This window comes from Anomaloglossus baeobatrachus, chromosome 12 (assembly GCF_048569485.1).
Source record: "Anomaloglossus baeobatrachus isolate aAnoBae1 chromosome 12, aAnoBae1.hap1, whole genome shotgun sequence".
In the NCBI taxonomy this organism is placed as follows: Eukaryota; Metazoa; Chordata; class Amphibia; order Anura; family Aromobatidae; genus Anomaloglossus; species Anomaloglossus baeobatrachus.
The window spans coordinates 116,357,592-116,373,805 of NC_134364.1; the positions used below are offsets into that span (position 1 = coordinate 116,357,592).

Below are 16,214 nucleotides of genomic sequence, written 5' to 3' on the forward strand. Positions count from 1 at the left end.
TGGAAACCTCCTCTACGTAGCTGTTTGCTAGACCCGATGCTAATGCAACCAACAGTCAGACAGCATACATGGGCCTGAATCACAGGTTAGAAACCCCGGAGTTAAATATTTTCCTTTTATGGGCTCTTGTCCACTTGCGTTAAAAAAAATCACTGCGATACTCGGCTACAAATGTGAGTCGAGTGTCCTGCGTGTGGTCTGCATACGATGGTTTTTTTTTCTCACATAGCATCCGTATGATATGCGAGCGTCATGCGAGTACTGTGTGAGTGTTATGCAAACAGCGTCAGACTGACTACCGTTGGAATCTCCAGTAATACCAGTCCTGGCCGCGGTTACCTGCACTGAACTCCGGAGCTGTCACCTGAGCTCTAGAGTTCAGCCCGGTCTGTTTGCAGCTGTCAAGAACTGAACAGCAATCGCCGGGGAATCAAATCACTCGGCGCTCGCTGTTCAGTTCAGGCTGCACTCCGGAGCTCAGGTGACAGCTCCGGAGTTCAGTGCATGTAATCGCGGCCAGGACTGGTATTACTGAAGATTCCTCCAGTAGCCACTCTGACATGGTGTGCAAGTGTCAAGGATCTCATGTACAGCACCATGGAATTAATGGTGCTCTATAAATAAATAATAATAATAATAATAATCCGTGTGACATGCGTATGCCACCCGTATTCTGATTTTTTTCTCGCTCCCATAGGCTTGCATGGGGGTGTGACTGCTGAGACTCGGTGCAAATTGCAGCATGCTGCGATTTCACTGAGAGTACGAGTTGTGCCATTAAAAATTTAGCAGGAGGACACGGCCTCATAGCTTAACACTGGTGCGAGTGCGATCCGATTTTCTATCGGATCGCACTCGCACATGGAAATTGCAAGTGGACAAGAGCCCAATGGCCAATTTCAAAGGCAATCTGTCAGAAGGATTAAGCTGTCATTTGAAACTGAATAAAATCATCCCTTGCTATCTGATGTCTTGATCCAGAGGAATCCACATTTTTCTTAATATGTAAAAGAGCTATTAAGATCTATTGGCAGGACAGAGATCTTCCCAAGAGGTGTGTACTTCTTCCCCCTGTACGATATTGACCAATCATAAGCCAGCAGCAGCATACATGGGACAGAAGAACACACCCCCACAACAGCTCAGAGCATGTTATAAAGTACAGAGTAGAGAGGAGTGTGATTACTAACACTTCTTCAGCTTTCTTCACAGCAGTCAGTGTGGGGAGGACAATACAGGCAACCAGTCTTTATACTTTTAAAAGAAAAAAAAAAACCAATAGACAAATAGTTGCAATACCTCAACTTTATTCATTTATCAGTTCTAATGACACAAAAAGAAGGCAATATATGTATTAGATACAATGAAAAGGAAGGAATTACATATATTAAAAACTAAACGTGGAGCATCATCTGGCCAGTTAGAACCATTTCCCCAAAAAATAAAAATATATCTATTAATGTGGGAAAATCCAAAAAATACATGCACACTGCTACATGGAACCGATCTGGCAGTCCCGTACCCATGCAAGACAGTTATTGCTGCAAAACATCGAACACATTGTATGGCTTTGTCTGCGTCAACAGGTACATACTGTGCTATGTTGCATTACAGTGTCAGAGGTATTTCATATTGTACGCTACTGCAAGCAAAAGTTCAGTTCTTATTGCTTCCTCCATTGGAGTAGATTATAACGACATGAATACCTGGAGGATACTACTACATACACTTTACACCATGTCCATCCATATTTACATATCCGTAGATCTGGCGGCAAGCAGTAGAAAGGCTCACAGTATGCCAAGCCGGCCTACAACAGACATCAGTTATCTTACGGTTAGCATGCTGCTTAAAAATATATAAATACCATTTAGTTTATTTGGAATACAGAATACTAGGTTCCATTGCAAAATGTTGCCGGGTTGCGTTTCCTCCCACCTAGTCCATCTGGTCCATCTTCTAAGTGCATACCATTATCTTCACAGTAAAGAGTCGTAGACATGCAGGTTATATCACTAAACACATCTCTATCCATGCAAGGAGAAAGGCAGACTAAGGATTTACAAGTATAAACTGCACTATCACTGTACCGTGCTAGATTCCAAGTCCTCGTGAAGTATCATTAAAAACTGGAAACGCGTGAAGCCAACGATACGCTTGGGTTATAAGGTGATGACTCTATAGGTACATTACCACCCTGACAGTTAAGTTGAGGCCAGTCAGAAGCTCTAGTGTTGATACCGGTCACTATTTGACCAAAGTGGCAATAATCTAATGGGCACCTTCCAGGCCTCCCATGTCAAAAAAAAACAAAGACAGGCAATTTGGATTTTACCTTTTCCGATCCCTTGGTCGATATGATTTTGGCAGAGCTCATCTCTAAATTGTTGTACAGATCTTACACATTAGATGACGGCCAGTTGAATGCTCCTTCAGTCAACAGCTATTTCTGCCTAACTATAATAGGTGAAAGGGGTGCTGGAGGGGCCTGGAGTCTAGGGGGCTCAAAAAGTCACTGTGGACTATATGAGAAGACCAGTGCTTTTCAAGTCTTGCAATAATTGGGAGCTCCATTGGAGCTTTTCACTGGAATCCATGAGATTCAATTAACGCCACTGCCCTTATACATATGCATGATCAGCTGAATATGCTTTCCATGGAGACAGCAGAATTGACCACCACCACTGATTGACGCCAGGATTTTATCTCCTGGGAAAATAAAAGGATTGGACTTTGTAATTCAACATGACCGAGGCTTCCTTTTTCCGACATATTGTTACCAGGGAGCAAGTTGGGAGGACAATATTATACTTGGGATAGGTATCTTTTAAGGTAAGCATATACATTAGAAATTAACAGATGTTGAAGAAAGAACCAACGGGTGAATTTGCATTTCATCGATAACCGTAGTTCAACCTGGCCATATATTATGCCGGAAGAAAGGCAAAAGATTTTTTTGGAAACAAGGTAAGAATTTTTAGTTTTAGACCAAAGGCTTTTCAAAGGAAGAAAGATTACTCTACTGACTATAGGAAGAAAAATTAGAACATGACTCCTCCAGAGAATACAGGTGGCTAAAACAATTGTTGTTAGATTTCCTCCCCGCAACCTTCGTCATGGTGGAAATCATCCATGTTCATCAACTTTCCTCTATCGGGTATGGGCACCTTTTCTATATACATTTATGGATCTTATCTGATTTTTTAAAATTTGTTGAGCATATTCACTTTTGGAAATCAGTATGTATATATCCCCCCACCCATCTATCCATGCATGTTTTTAACTAGTAGATGGTACAGACAAGTTTCCATCAATGTTAAGTACAGCTTGCAGACTTGGAGCTAAGGAGAAGCATTTGAGGTCCATCATTCATACACCGTGTTAGGTAAGCATGCAATATTATATCATAAAAACAATACAACTGCCCAAATGAGGATATTTTATCCTTTTCTCCTCTTCTGTATTTGTAACATTTTTACTTCGCATATTTGGTATGTGACTCAATTATTGAACAGTCTCTGCATTAAACAGTGTACAATCCCAACATGGTTCTCGCCCATTATAAATTGTAATCATCACAATGAAAATGATTAGACTTACTCATTATCAAGATCAGAGTTGGCAACAGACTCCGACAAGCTTTGGCTTTCATGCACTTACAGAAGGGTGTCTCTACACCCGAGATGACCGTTGGCCGACCGCTCGTTCGGCTCATATTCATTTCTCTAGACTCGCTCTGTCTTTGGGGGCCTTCAAGTAGACTAGTCTCCAACATAGAGTAAAAGCCTGTCTCATATTTAGTCCAACATATGCAGTCGGAAAGAGTCAGGTCAACCTCGTACAGACGAGATGATAACCGGTCCTGCCTAAAATAACAGGTTAGCGTTCATCTAACTTATACAGCCAATTAAAAGGGAACCTGTCACCAGTTCTTTCAGTATTGAACTAAAAGTAGCACCTTCTGCAGCTCCTGGCCTGCATTCTATGAAAGTGCACCTTGTTCCCAGAAATACCTTTATAAAATCTGCTGCCACCTATGAAAATTAACCGTTCTGGTCAGATGGGCGTCCTTCTCTTTGGCTCCTGTCCCTCCTTCTGCCATTGTTCGCCGTTCTCCTTTTGTGATTAACGTGGGTGACGTCTCCCTAATCATCCAAATTGCTCTGCAAAATCCCACGCCTGTGCAGAGTCATTCCCGGTTCGCGCAGGCGCAGTTCACTCTGCCCCATCGTGTGCAGAGCCGAAAACATAGGTGCACTTGCGTGAGCCGGTGAGGTCTTTGCGCATGCGCGAGAATAAAGGCTGCTTTACACACAACGATATCGCTAGCGATCTCGTTAGCGATGTGACACGTCCAGATCGTTATGATTTACCGAGATCGCTCATAGGTTGTTTTGTAGCGGTCACACGTACACATCTCACAAACGACGCTACATCGTTCAGCGATATATTGTTTGACCAAGGCGGTCGTGTGGATGTTGTTAGTCGTTGGCAGGGTATCAAACGTAGCAATGTCTGCTGCGTTCCAAATGACGAACAATATTTTGAAACTGAACGACATGTCAACGATTTTCACCCTATTTGGAATAGTTGGAAGTTGCTCGTAGGTGTCACACGCAACAACGTCGCCAACGGTGACGGAAGTGCGTCACGGAAACAGTGACCCCGACGACGTATCGTCAGATAAATCGTAGTGTGTAACGGGGCCTTTAGGTCAGGTACAAGGAGACTATGGACGGCGATGTGGATGACGTCACCTGCGTTATCCTCGTACCCGACTTAATTCTCGCGCATGTGCAAAGACCACACTGGTCGTGCAAGCGCACCAATGTTTTCGGCTCTGCCCACGATGGGGCTGAGTGAACTGCGCCTGCGCAAGTCGGAAATTACTCTGCACAGACGCAAGATTTTGCAAAGCAACTTAGATGATGAGGGAGGCATCATCCACGTCAATCACGAAAGGAGGGTGGCAAACATTGGCAGAACGAGGGACAGGAGCTGAAGAAAAGGACGCCGATCTGACCAGAATGGTTCATTTACATACGTGGTGGCAGATTTTATAAAAAGTTATTTCTGGGGTCTGCAAGGGGAGTCGGGGAACAAGGTGCACCTTCATAGAATACAGCCCAGGAGCTGCAGAAGGTGAGACTTTTGGTTCAATACTGAAAAAACTGGTGACAGGTTCCCTTTAAGAAAACGACCTGCCAAAGATGGCACCTTGCAAAAGAGGATTTTACTAGTTTGTTGTTTTTTTTTTATCTACCTCTGTGTGCTTCCTGTAGGCCGAATGAAGACTGCAGTACATGTAGGAAGAAGGTGGTCACCTGGACAGTAAGTCTGTACGACAGCATGCAGAATACACTAAAGGGAACCGCGAGGAGAAACAACCAGATTCCCTAACAACATCAAGTATATTACGTGGTCGTCATTACGGAGATCCTTATGCATTTTACGTAGGACCAGATTACTTAAAGGGGACGCCCAAAAAATATTTTGATGGTATACCTCCATCATACAATTGGAAATACTGACCATGTGGTGTAATGAAATCCCATCATCATGCTGTAAATGGACGTCTGAACTCTCGTGGAAGGATAGTGTCCGTTTATACGTATATACTTCAGTTACATAGTAAAAACATTAATAGATCATGCACTGGCCCTATAGTGGCACTAACAACTCGCTACGTAACACTAATGCTTTTATGGAACTATACACATATCAAAAAATGGAAGACATTGGTGATTTTGTTGTTCTCAGACAACTTGTAACATCATTTTGTCCACAAGTAGTAAAATATATAGTACATACACTAATATTGCACGTATCCCATTATTTCATTACAACCTGTTACTAGCACAGTAACGACAAAAGCAGGAGAAGAAAAATAAGCAATAAAAAAATAAAAAGATGTGCAAAGTATTTATTAGTGACATGTTCTCTTGTTTGGGGTGTAGACGGCATTATTTGGGGGTCCTTGAATGGAGGGGTATCAAAACTGCATTCATTGTCTATAGGAGCGGGGGTACTCTACCACTCCATTCACACGGGACTTTGAGATCCTAGCTTTTGGGTTTTCTAGTAACCAGACACCCACAGGATAGCTGATAAATGATGATGTGGGTAGGGGAGGATCATTGTAGACACTTGTTATTAACAGGACCAGGTTTTTCCTTCTCAATCTGAACACAGCCTGATTCCAGAAATGTGGCTGCTTGCTGCAGTTTTGATTAAAAACAGTTTTCTGTGCTGCAGATCAATCAGAGAATGCTGAGCCCTGTTTATCCACCTCCACAGCACTGATTGACAGCTTTCTGCCTATGCACAGTGTACACAGGAAGCTGCCAATCAGTGGTGGGGGCGTGGCTGGACTATCTGGCAGCAAACTAAGTAGTCCTGTCGTGATAAAACAATGACTAAATCAGCAGCCCAGTAAGTGACACATCTCTGTAGCAAAAATTACAAACAGATTTCCTTTAAACAGGGATCCTCGATGATCAGCTGATCACTGGAAATCTGTGGTTAATGCAAATGTTAAACGTCCCTGCAGCGCCCCTACAGGAGAAATGAAGCATTACACAGCTGCCATTAAAATGAACTCACCAGCCTGGGTAATGCATAGACATGCTGGGTCATCCAATGAGAGACGGTCCATGTAGAGCGAAAAACAGAACCCCTTTTTATTAACTCCTAATATAAACCCGTGTAATAGATGTGTTGGCATATGGGCATGCCCCTAAATTATTGATACAGCCAGGGTTGTCTCCTAACAATAACATATGGAAAAAAAAATGCAGATTTTTGGGGGAATATTTACATTATATTCTGCTTTTTGAGTCCATAGGGATTAAAGGCCGAATGTAAAGTGACTTTATTGTATAGAGCATTGTGCAGACAGCAAAATCCCACATCTCATAAGTGCTCATTATGGGCCAGCAACCCCGGTATCCTATGGTCAAAAATGACACGTATGGGACCGTCCCACACTCTCTATGTTCCTAACACAGTCCTGTGTTGTAATCTTTCCAGCAGAGACCACCCCTTTACAGACTCCGCAGACATTCTGAACAGTAAAGGGTCAGACTCCACCAGTAAAAGTGAATTATCAAACAAAAAAGAATTAGATCTGGTGAAAACCTGAGAATTAAGCAAACTCAACATTATTGCATTTATTGCACAGTCTGCACCGTGTGCACATCAGTTACCGGCTTGGCTTACCTGGCGCTACGTTTGAGGTAAACTACGGACTTCCTCGCGGAAAACGTTTGCATTTTTTTTTCCTATAAATTCATTGCTATTTGTTAATTGCTACGAAGCGCGGATTATGTAAGGAGCAGTGAACGGTTAACATGGTGATCCTCAGTGCTAAGTGAATGTGAGAAGCCAGAAATGTCCCGGAATAAAGACATACACCCAACAAATTAAACTTTGGTCTTCTATGTACAGCTCCGGACGGATCGGTCAGAGCCACGTGGACTGTGTAAACAAATCATATCCATCAAAGTCCGAGCTCGGCCATGTCTTCAGTGTGGTACCGGATGTTCATTACTCTTGGACTCCATTGCGGACACTATCAAGATTAGGATTGTGAACCTGTAGGAATCCATTCTTATAGGACTGAGGAGTTGAGGTGAAAACTGAACCTAGGAGGTCTGAAGACTTGACATGAAAGCTGAACCTAGGAGAACTGAAGACTCGACGTGAAAGCTGAACCTAGGAGGTCTGAAGACTTGACGTGAAAGCTGAACCTAGGAGAACTGAAGACTTGATGTGAAAGCTGAACCTAGGAGAACTGAAGACTCGACGTGAAAGCTGAACCTAGGAGAACTGAAGACTTGATGTGAAAGCTGAACCTAGGAGGTCTGAAGACTCGACGTGAAAGCTGAACCTAGGAGGTCTGAAGACTTGATGTGAAAGCTGAACCTAGGAGGTCTGAAGACTTGACGTGAAAGCTGAACCTAGGAGGCTTGGAGACTTGACATGAAAGCTGAACCTAGGAGGACTGAAGACTCGACATGAGAAAGCTGAACCTAGGAGAACTGAAGACTCGACGTGAAAGCTGAACCTAGGAGAACTGAAGACTCGACGTGAAAGCTGAACCTAGGAGGACTGGAGACTTGACATGAAAGCTGAACCTAGGAGGACTGGATACTTGACGTGAAAGCTGAACCTAGGAGGACTGGATACTTGACGTGAAAGCTGAACCTAGGAGGACTGGAGACTTGTCAGCACTGTTCTGCCATATAAACTTACATGGTATAGGCATGGTTGCTGCCTTATGCCCGGGTAATAAGTGACGGCACCGAATAGATGTGAATGTTCTCTCTAGGACATACCTACTAAATGCAGCACTGAAGACATTGTACTATAATTATATGCTCTAAGGTGCCACTTAGTCTTTGTTGTTTTGCTCGTCAGCCAAACCTAGGGAGAGGAAAAAAAAAAAGGCCAAATATATTGTGCACTAATATACACATACTAGAGTTACCCAAAAATCACTAGCAGAAACTCCCATATAGCAGCTGACTGCTGGTTAGTATTGGAGGGGGTGTAGGAACACCCTGCTGCTTGGATTGGAGAGCACTTGCACGCTGAGCTATATACCGTATTTTTCGTGTTATAAGACGCACCTGATTATAAGACGCACCCCCAAATTTGGTGAAGGAAAAGAGAATTTTTTTTTTAATAAATTGGGTCCGTCTTATAATGCCAGTGTCCGTCTAACAAATCATATAAGGTATATGTCCCTCATAGCCCCCCCATCCTACAATTAGCCCCCTTAATCTGGATATAGCCCCCTTATATTGAATATAGCCCCCTTGTGCTGGCACACGGCCCCCTGTGGCTGGCACACGGCCCCTCTTGCTGCCCATGGCCCCCTGTGGCTGGCACACGGCCCCTATTGCTGCCCATGGTCCCCTGCGGCTGGCACACAGCCCCTATTGCTGCCCATGGCCCCCTGTGGCTGGCACATGGCCCCTGTGCTGCCTTGGCCCCCTGTGGATGGCACACATCACCCTGTGTTAGATGTGGCCCCCAGGCTGCTGCTTATAGTAAAATAAACTCTTTCCTTACCTTCTCCAGCGCTGTCCTCCCGGTGTCTCCCTCCGTGATGCTGATCTCCTGCACTTCCTGGTTCTCGGTGCCGGTTATGTGATCGGCACAGCAGAGTGACATCTCTGCGTGCATGATCACAGCGGCAGGAGGGAGACACCGGAAGACACGCTGGAGGAGGTAAGTAGAGAGTTTTTTTATTTTACTATTGGCAGCAGCATGGGGGCCATATCTAACACAGGGGGGCACAGGCATGTGCCATCAAAGGGGGGCGCAGGCAAATATAATATGCGCTGCTCCCCCAACCCGTCACCGCGGTGCGGTTTCAGCACCACGGTGATGGACAGCGGCAGTGCATATTATATGAGCGGGAGCAGGAGATCTCCCGCTGCAGCCTTCACCAGCTCACCAGCCTCTACCAGCCTCCAGCACCGCTCCAGAGCTGCCCCCACCTCCCCTGGACCCTGCAGTATATAATCCGTATATTCGGATTATAAGACACACCCCCCTACTTTCCCCCAAAATTTGAGGGAACAAAAGTGCGTCTTATAAAGCGAAAAATACGGTAAATGCTCTGACGACCACACAATGCCCAGCAAATATCCTGTACTAGTCCTATTCTAATTATTATGACCCTAGCATGATATTGGTCGGGTATTCGGCAATTCCCCCAGCAATTCTACCTCTCCATATGCGATTTTGTCCCTTAGATTGGACAGGAACGTAAACCTACATCACCCATTAAATCAATCAGCAGGATTTTTCTAAAGCCAGTGCTATAATGGCACTATCAGGCTGATTCTATACATACCTTTAGTGAACAGCTCAGATGTATAGGTTCTGAAACACAAGCAAGTAAAGTTTGTAAAATCAGCAGCTTTTTGAATGACAGCAGCTGATAGATGGAGTGGGTATTCCTAGTTATCCCCTCCCCCTATTATTTATGCTGATTCTATTATAGCATCGATTTACTTTGTGACTAGAAGGACCTGTGCTGATGTCATACCCATGTGACCAGAAGGGGCGGGGCCTCAGCCAACATATCTGATACCAGGAAGCATTTTTCTGTTGGATGAGGCCCCGCCCCTTCTGGTCACATGGGTATGACATCAGCACAGGTCCTTCTAGTCACAAAGTAAATCGATTCTATAATAGAATTAGCATAAATAACAGGGGGCGGGGATAACTAGGAATACCCACCCCAGTTTTTAGCTGCTGTCACTCAGCAAGCTGCCGATTTTATAAACTTTACTTGCTTATGTTTCAAAACCTAAACATCCAAGCTGACAACTAAAGGTATGTATAGACTCAGCCTGATAGTGCCAGTATAGCACTGTATGTATAGAATCAGACTGATAGTGCCAGTATAGCACTGTATGTATAGAATCAGCCTGATAGTGCCAGTATAGCACTGTATGTATAGAATCAGCCTGATAGTGCCAGTATAGCACTGTATGTATAGAATCAGCCTGATAGTGCCAGTATAGCACTGTATGTATAGAATCAGCCTGATAGTGCCAGTATAGCACTGTATGTATAGACTCAGCCTGATAGTGCCAGTATAGCACTGTATGTATAGAATCAGCCTGATAGTGCCAGTATAGCACTGTATGTATAGACTCAGCCTGATAGTGCCAGTATAGCACTGTATGTATAGACTCAGCCTGATAGTGCCAGTATAGCACTGTATGTATAGAATCAGACTGATAGTGCCAGTATAGCACTGTATGTATAGAATCAGCCTGATAGTGCCAGTATAGCACTGTATGTATAGAATCAGCCTGATAGTGCCAGTATAGCACTGTATGTATAGACTCAGCCTGATAGTGCCAGTATAACACTGTATGTATAGAATCAGACTGATAGTGCCAGTATAGCACTGTATGTATAGAATCAGCCTGATAGTGCCAGTATAGCACTGTATGTATAGAATCAGCCTGATAGTGCCAGTATAGCACTGTATGTATAGACTCAGCCTGATAGTGCCAGTATAGCACTGTATGTATAGAATCAGCCTGATAGTGCCAGTATAGCACTGTATGTATAGAATCAGACTGATAGTGCCAGTATAGCACTGTATGTATAGAATCAGCCTGATAGTGCCAGTATAGCACTGTATGTATAGAATCAGCCTGATAGCGCCAGTATAGCACTGTATGTATAGAATCAGCATGATAGCGCCAGTATGGCACTGTATGTATAGAATCAGCCTGATAGTGCCAGTATAGTACTGTATGTATAGAATCAGCCTGATAGCGCCAGTATGGCACTGTATGTATAGAATCAGCCTGATAGTGCCAGTATAGCACTGTATGTATAGAATCAGCCTGATAGCGCCAGTATGGCACTGTATGTATAGAATCAGCCTGATAGTGCCAGTATAGCACTGGCTTTAGGGTATATAGGAAAATTCTGGTGATTAGTATGCATTAAAGGGTATTCAGGAGGTCAAACAAAAGTAATTATTAGCACTGGATAGGAAATAACTTGTTGCTCATGGAGGTTTGACCGCTGGGACCTGCACCAATCAGCAGAACGAGGAATTTTTTGGCACTCTTGACCAGAACTCCATCCATTCTCTAATGGGCTCCTGGCACTCAGCTTTTTCCAGCAGCCCCCCAGGGAATAGATGGAGCAGTATTTGGGCATCCAATCTGCTGTGCCACCTTGTACAAACAATTGCCCAATGTGCGAATCGGTGCGGGTCCAAGCAACTTACCTGCTAGCCCACGGATATCTGTATGGTCTAGATAGACTTTGTGAACAGGTCTTTAAATGAGCACCAAATGACTTTGCGATGGCTTATTGGTAGAAATCTGCCCATCTAAATCTACCTTTACTGGCAGCTTACAACTCAATGCATCAATAGAATATAAGGACACGGCACTTCTGTGGGATTGGGTGCACTAGTAGGGTCCAACTCCGTAACAAGATAATGAGACTAGGCACTCCAAGAGTAGATATCATTAGTTGATTTATTCTTTACAGCCAACAGTTCACAACTAGATCAAAAGACGTTTCGGTCAAAACATCAACCTTCATCAGTAGGAACTGATGAAACACACACACACACACAACGTAACAAAATTAGTAAAAAAAAGAAAAATGTATTATCAGATGTCCATTAAGAATTATAAATAAATCGGCCATTCAATCGTGAATATACAAAAATGGTGCATACAGAACAAACATAATATAGCGAGCTATACTGGCATCCCACCTTGCTTTCCCGCTCCATCAGCCCCGGGTACCCCCATACAAGGCAGCGGCGGTGCCACCATCCCATCACCGCAACCCACGGGTGGCGTCACAGACAATCTCCCCTGTAAATACCCCCCTTTTTCACTGTGTGCGAGGACGGGTGGTTGCACGAGCCCCGGGTCCAGTCGGCATTCGAGCCCAGGACACGATCCCGGATCCGAGCGACCCTCGAGCGCACCCGTCCGCGACAACATTATCTTTATCTGACAAAATAAAGAATTGGTGTAATGATGTGCTACAATTGATAAGGAGTGTAAATATTCCTTTCACTTTTTTTTTTTACTATGCACCTTCCCTTTCCCCTCATCCCTCCTAGCTCGCTATATTATGTTTCTTCTGTATGCACCATTTTTGTATATTCACGATTGAATGGCCGATTTATTTAAAATTCTCAATGGACATCTGATTATACATTTTTTTTGACTCATTTTGTTACGTTCTGTGTGTGTTTCATCAGTTCCTACTGATGAAGGTTGATGTTTTGACCGAAACGTCTTTTGATCTAGTTGTGAACTGTTGTCTGTAAAGAATAAATCAACTAATGATATCTACTCTTGGAGTGCCTAGTCTCATTATCTTACAGCTCAATGCACGACATGTTGGGCTATAAACCTATACAGACGAGCAGGATGAGTTAAAGAGTTTGATCTATCCTAACTAAACCAACATAATGCCAGGTCATACACTTAGAGGTGTGTGAAATATACCTTTTTTTAAAGAAAAGGTGTTCCACAAATTATGTGGCAAGAGCCAACCCGCGTCAACACTTTCCACTTGATTGAATGACGCGATTCACTGTCACCCGGTGAACAATTAACAGTAAGGAGGGAGCATGAGGAGGGTTTGGTGACAGCAGCCTGGCTTCGGACCACCCACTGTGCACTTGAAGCCTAATTTGAATAAATGGTAACGATTGTTTTATTCCTGCTTTTCCCAGGAGTAATCTGGATTTTGTGTTTTTAAAATACACAGTACGATTCCAGAGATATGGACCTTTTTATGTAGTGTTCACTGGTTAATAATGCAAAGCAGCCTAAAGACACGCCCCCGAGGATCCCGTCAGACACGGCCCCCTGAGGATCCCGTCAGACACGGCCCCCTGAGGATCCCGTCAGACACGGCCCCCTGAGGATCCCGTCAGACACGGCCCCCTGAGGATCCCGTCAGACACGCCCCCTGAGGATTCCATCAGACACGCCCCCTGAGGATTCCATCAGACACTTTTTAGGATTATAACAATTAGCACTACATAAAAAGGCAGATATCTCTGGAACCATATGGCATTTTTAAAAGCAATAAAATGTACAATATTCAAGGGAACATCAGGAATAAAATTAGAAAAAAAGGTCGCTTTTGACCTGGTGATCGGTCCTCTTAAGTGTATTTACGCACTTATGTTACGTTATTGGTTTAGTAGGGAGAAATCTGCTGCCACTTCAGAGAAAATACAAAACAGCTTAATAAATAAAAATCAAAGACTTGCTGACTTTTCACCATCTTGTGGGATTGTGAGAAATGACCGCGCTCCTGAATAGGGACCCAATGCCCCGATATCACATGCTGGAGGCCCTAACCTTGGCTTCTGCACTAGTGACAGCTGTAGAATGCCCCAATCATAGAGTTACAACAAAGAATTATAGCAAAGCAACAAATAAAATACAAACCACTCACTGGGACCATATAAACATCCTCCTTTTGACCATCTTTACTTGACCTTTAATTATTTTTTGCCGAATCAAAACCAACGAGGACTTCATATCTTCTTCCAAATTACTAATATGCTCCTTATGCGAGGAAAGTTCTTAAAGGTTGTGCCTAATAGAGAAAAGAAAATCATTATATAGCCGGGAGTATCGGCTATTTACCTGCATGACATCACCAAAGATCTGCTAAGCCAACTTTTTCAATGTTTTTCATGAAGCAGCAGGTTGCACGGGCGACCTGATGCACTTTCAAATTGTCTCTTCAGGAAAGGAGACAAACTAGTGCAGCGCCACCTATAGGAAGTAGCGATCCTAAAAGTCAAAAGTGGATTTTTAACAATCCTTTGCATATGACTTAGGATTTATGCCAGATCAGAATCCCAATTTGCAGACACGGTGTTTCGGGGTGCTTGCCCCTCGTCAGTGCAAAGTATGAGCTCTGATCTGTAATTGTAATTCCAAGTCGTGTGACCACGGGAGAAGGAGGGACACATGTCCTGCTCTAAAAATCGTGGCTGTCCAGGCAGTAGGACCCTTAGGAATCTAACACCTATCCACTGGATAAGTAAACTTTCAACAACTTCAGTTCCTTATGGGAGAAAAGTAATGTGAATTTTTGGGATATACCCCCAATTTTTTGGCAACTTCTACCAGATCTAAATAGTCCCTATCAGACCATATTTTTCTTTACTGGGGTCCCTCATTGTTCTGGGGTTTCTACAGCAAGAATAGGGCTGTGTTCACACTGCGGCCCTCGCATATTTGATTTTTATTTTCAAAAAGATGGAAATCAATGAGGTTGTGTTGTAAGAGAAACCAAGTGTGAACATAGCCCGAACGCTGCTGACTGCACCAATTCTGTTACATATACAAAAACTCCAAGGTGTAGATGTGAACAAGGCCCGAAAACTAAAAGGTGACGGCTGTATAGGGGCCATTACCCAGAGTAAATAAATACCTTTCTTGTAGAAATAGGCCCTACCATGGCTGAGAAACCTGACATTAAAGTATATGCAAAATCGCTGTAAGTGCATAGGGGCGTGGTTAAGTAGTTCTAGGTCTCCACCCCTCCAGCATTTGATTGACATGTCAGTCCAGAGCTTACTGCACATGCATTGCCGATGCATATTACAGATCTCGGCTAATAGGAGAAATAGGGAGTGAAGGGTGGAGAACTGGAAGTGCTTTGCCACGCCCACAATGCACTTTAAGCTAATTTGCATACAACTTCAAAACTGTATTTCTCAACAAGGGGAGGGCAGAATGCTACAAGAAAGGTAGCCAGCTGTGATTTATATTAGGCTCTGCCGGGTTAGAGGGAATTGTGAGCTTTTCCCCCCCAGGTAAAAAAAAACCACCCAAATCCTCAATATATGGGACAAATGTGCCCCCGCTGCAGTGTCATGGGGTCTGCAGAGTGCACGGAGGTGTCAGGATGAGCGTGCATAGATAAGGTGTCAGTGCACGCAGCCCATACTGCAGTGATTGCTGCCCTGTACGGTCTATGGAGGGCACAGCAGCAGGCACTGACCTGGGGCCGGGGATGGTGCACAGCGTCCTCTGTGCCGCTGCCGATCACTCCCGCAGTGCACGTGTGGTGCAGGCTGCGCCGCTCTCCCCCATCTCTGCTCCGAGCAGCCATGTTTCCAGCGACATTGCGGTACCCGCCGCCGGGCAGCCCGCACCGCACACCGCCGGCCGTGCACCGGATTATGGCTGCCGCTCTGCGAGCGACCGAGCCTGCGCCAGGGAGACGCGCTCCATGTCTGCCGCAGGGCGCCCAGGCTGCGGCGCTACAACCCCCGCCTCCCGCCGCCAAAGTCACATTGTATGCGGCATCGTATCCAGGCGGAAGTGTGAGGCGCCGTCATCAGGGTCACTGCGGAAACCAGCGGCGGGACGGCCTCCCCTAGCCTCCACATACATGGGGAGATACAGGGATTGCCACATACGTGATGACACTGGACATATAATCACCGTATATACATGTATGTGACAACTAGGGGAGGACACAGTACATAGAATCACCGTATATACATGTATGTGACAACTAGGGGAGGACACTGTACATATAATCACTGTATATACATGTATGTGACAACTAGGGGAGGGAACAGTACATATAATCACTCTATATACATGTATGTGACAACTAGAGGAGGACACTGTACATATAATCACTGTATATACATGTAT

The 16,214-nt window shown here is 44.4% G+C and overlaps 1 long non-coding RNA gene across 1 annotated transcript; it reads right to left on the reverse strand.

Annotated features, from left to right (window-relative positions):
• Positions 1–1,290: 1,290 nt before the first annotated feature.
• Positions 1,291–15,890, reverse strand: LOC142257992 (uncharacterized). The gene is made up of 3 exons (XR_012727689.1): positions 15,550–15,890; positions 13,987–14,130; positions 1,291–8,424 (listed from the first exon to the last, which is right to left on the reverse strand). It is a non-coding gene; the product is annotated as an uncharacterized LOC142257992 (long non-coding RNA).
• Positions 15,891–16,214: the final 324 nt, after the last annotated feature.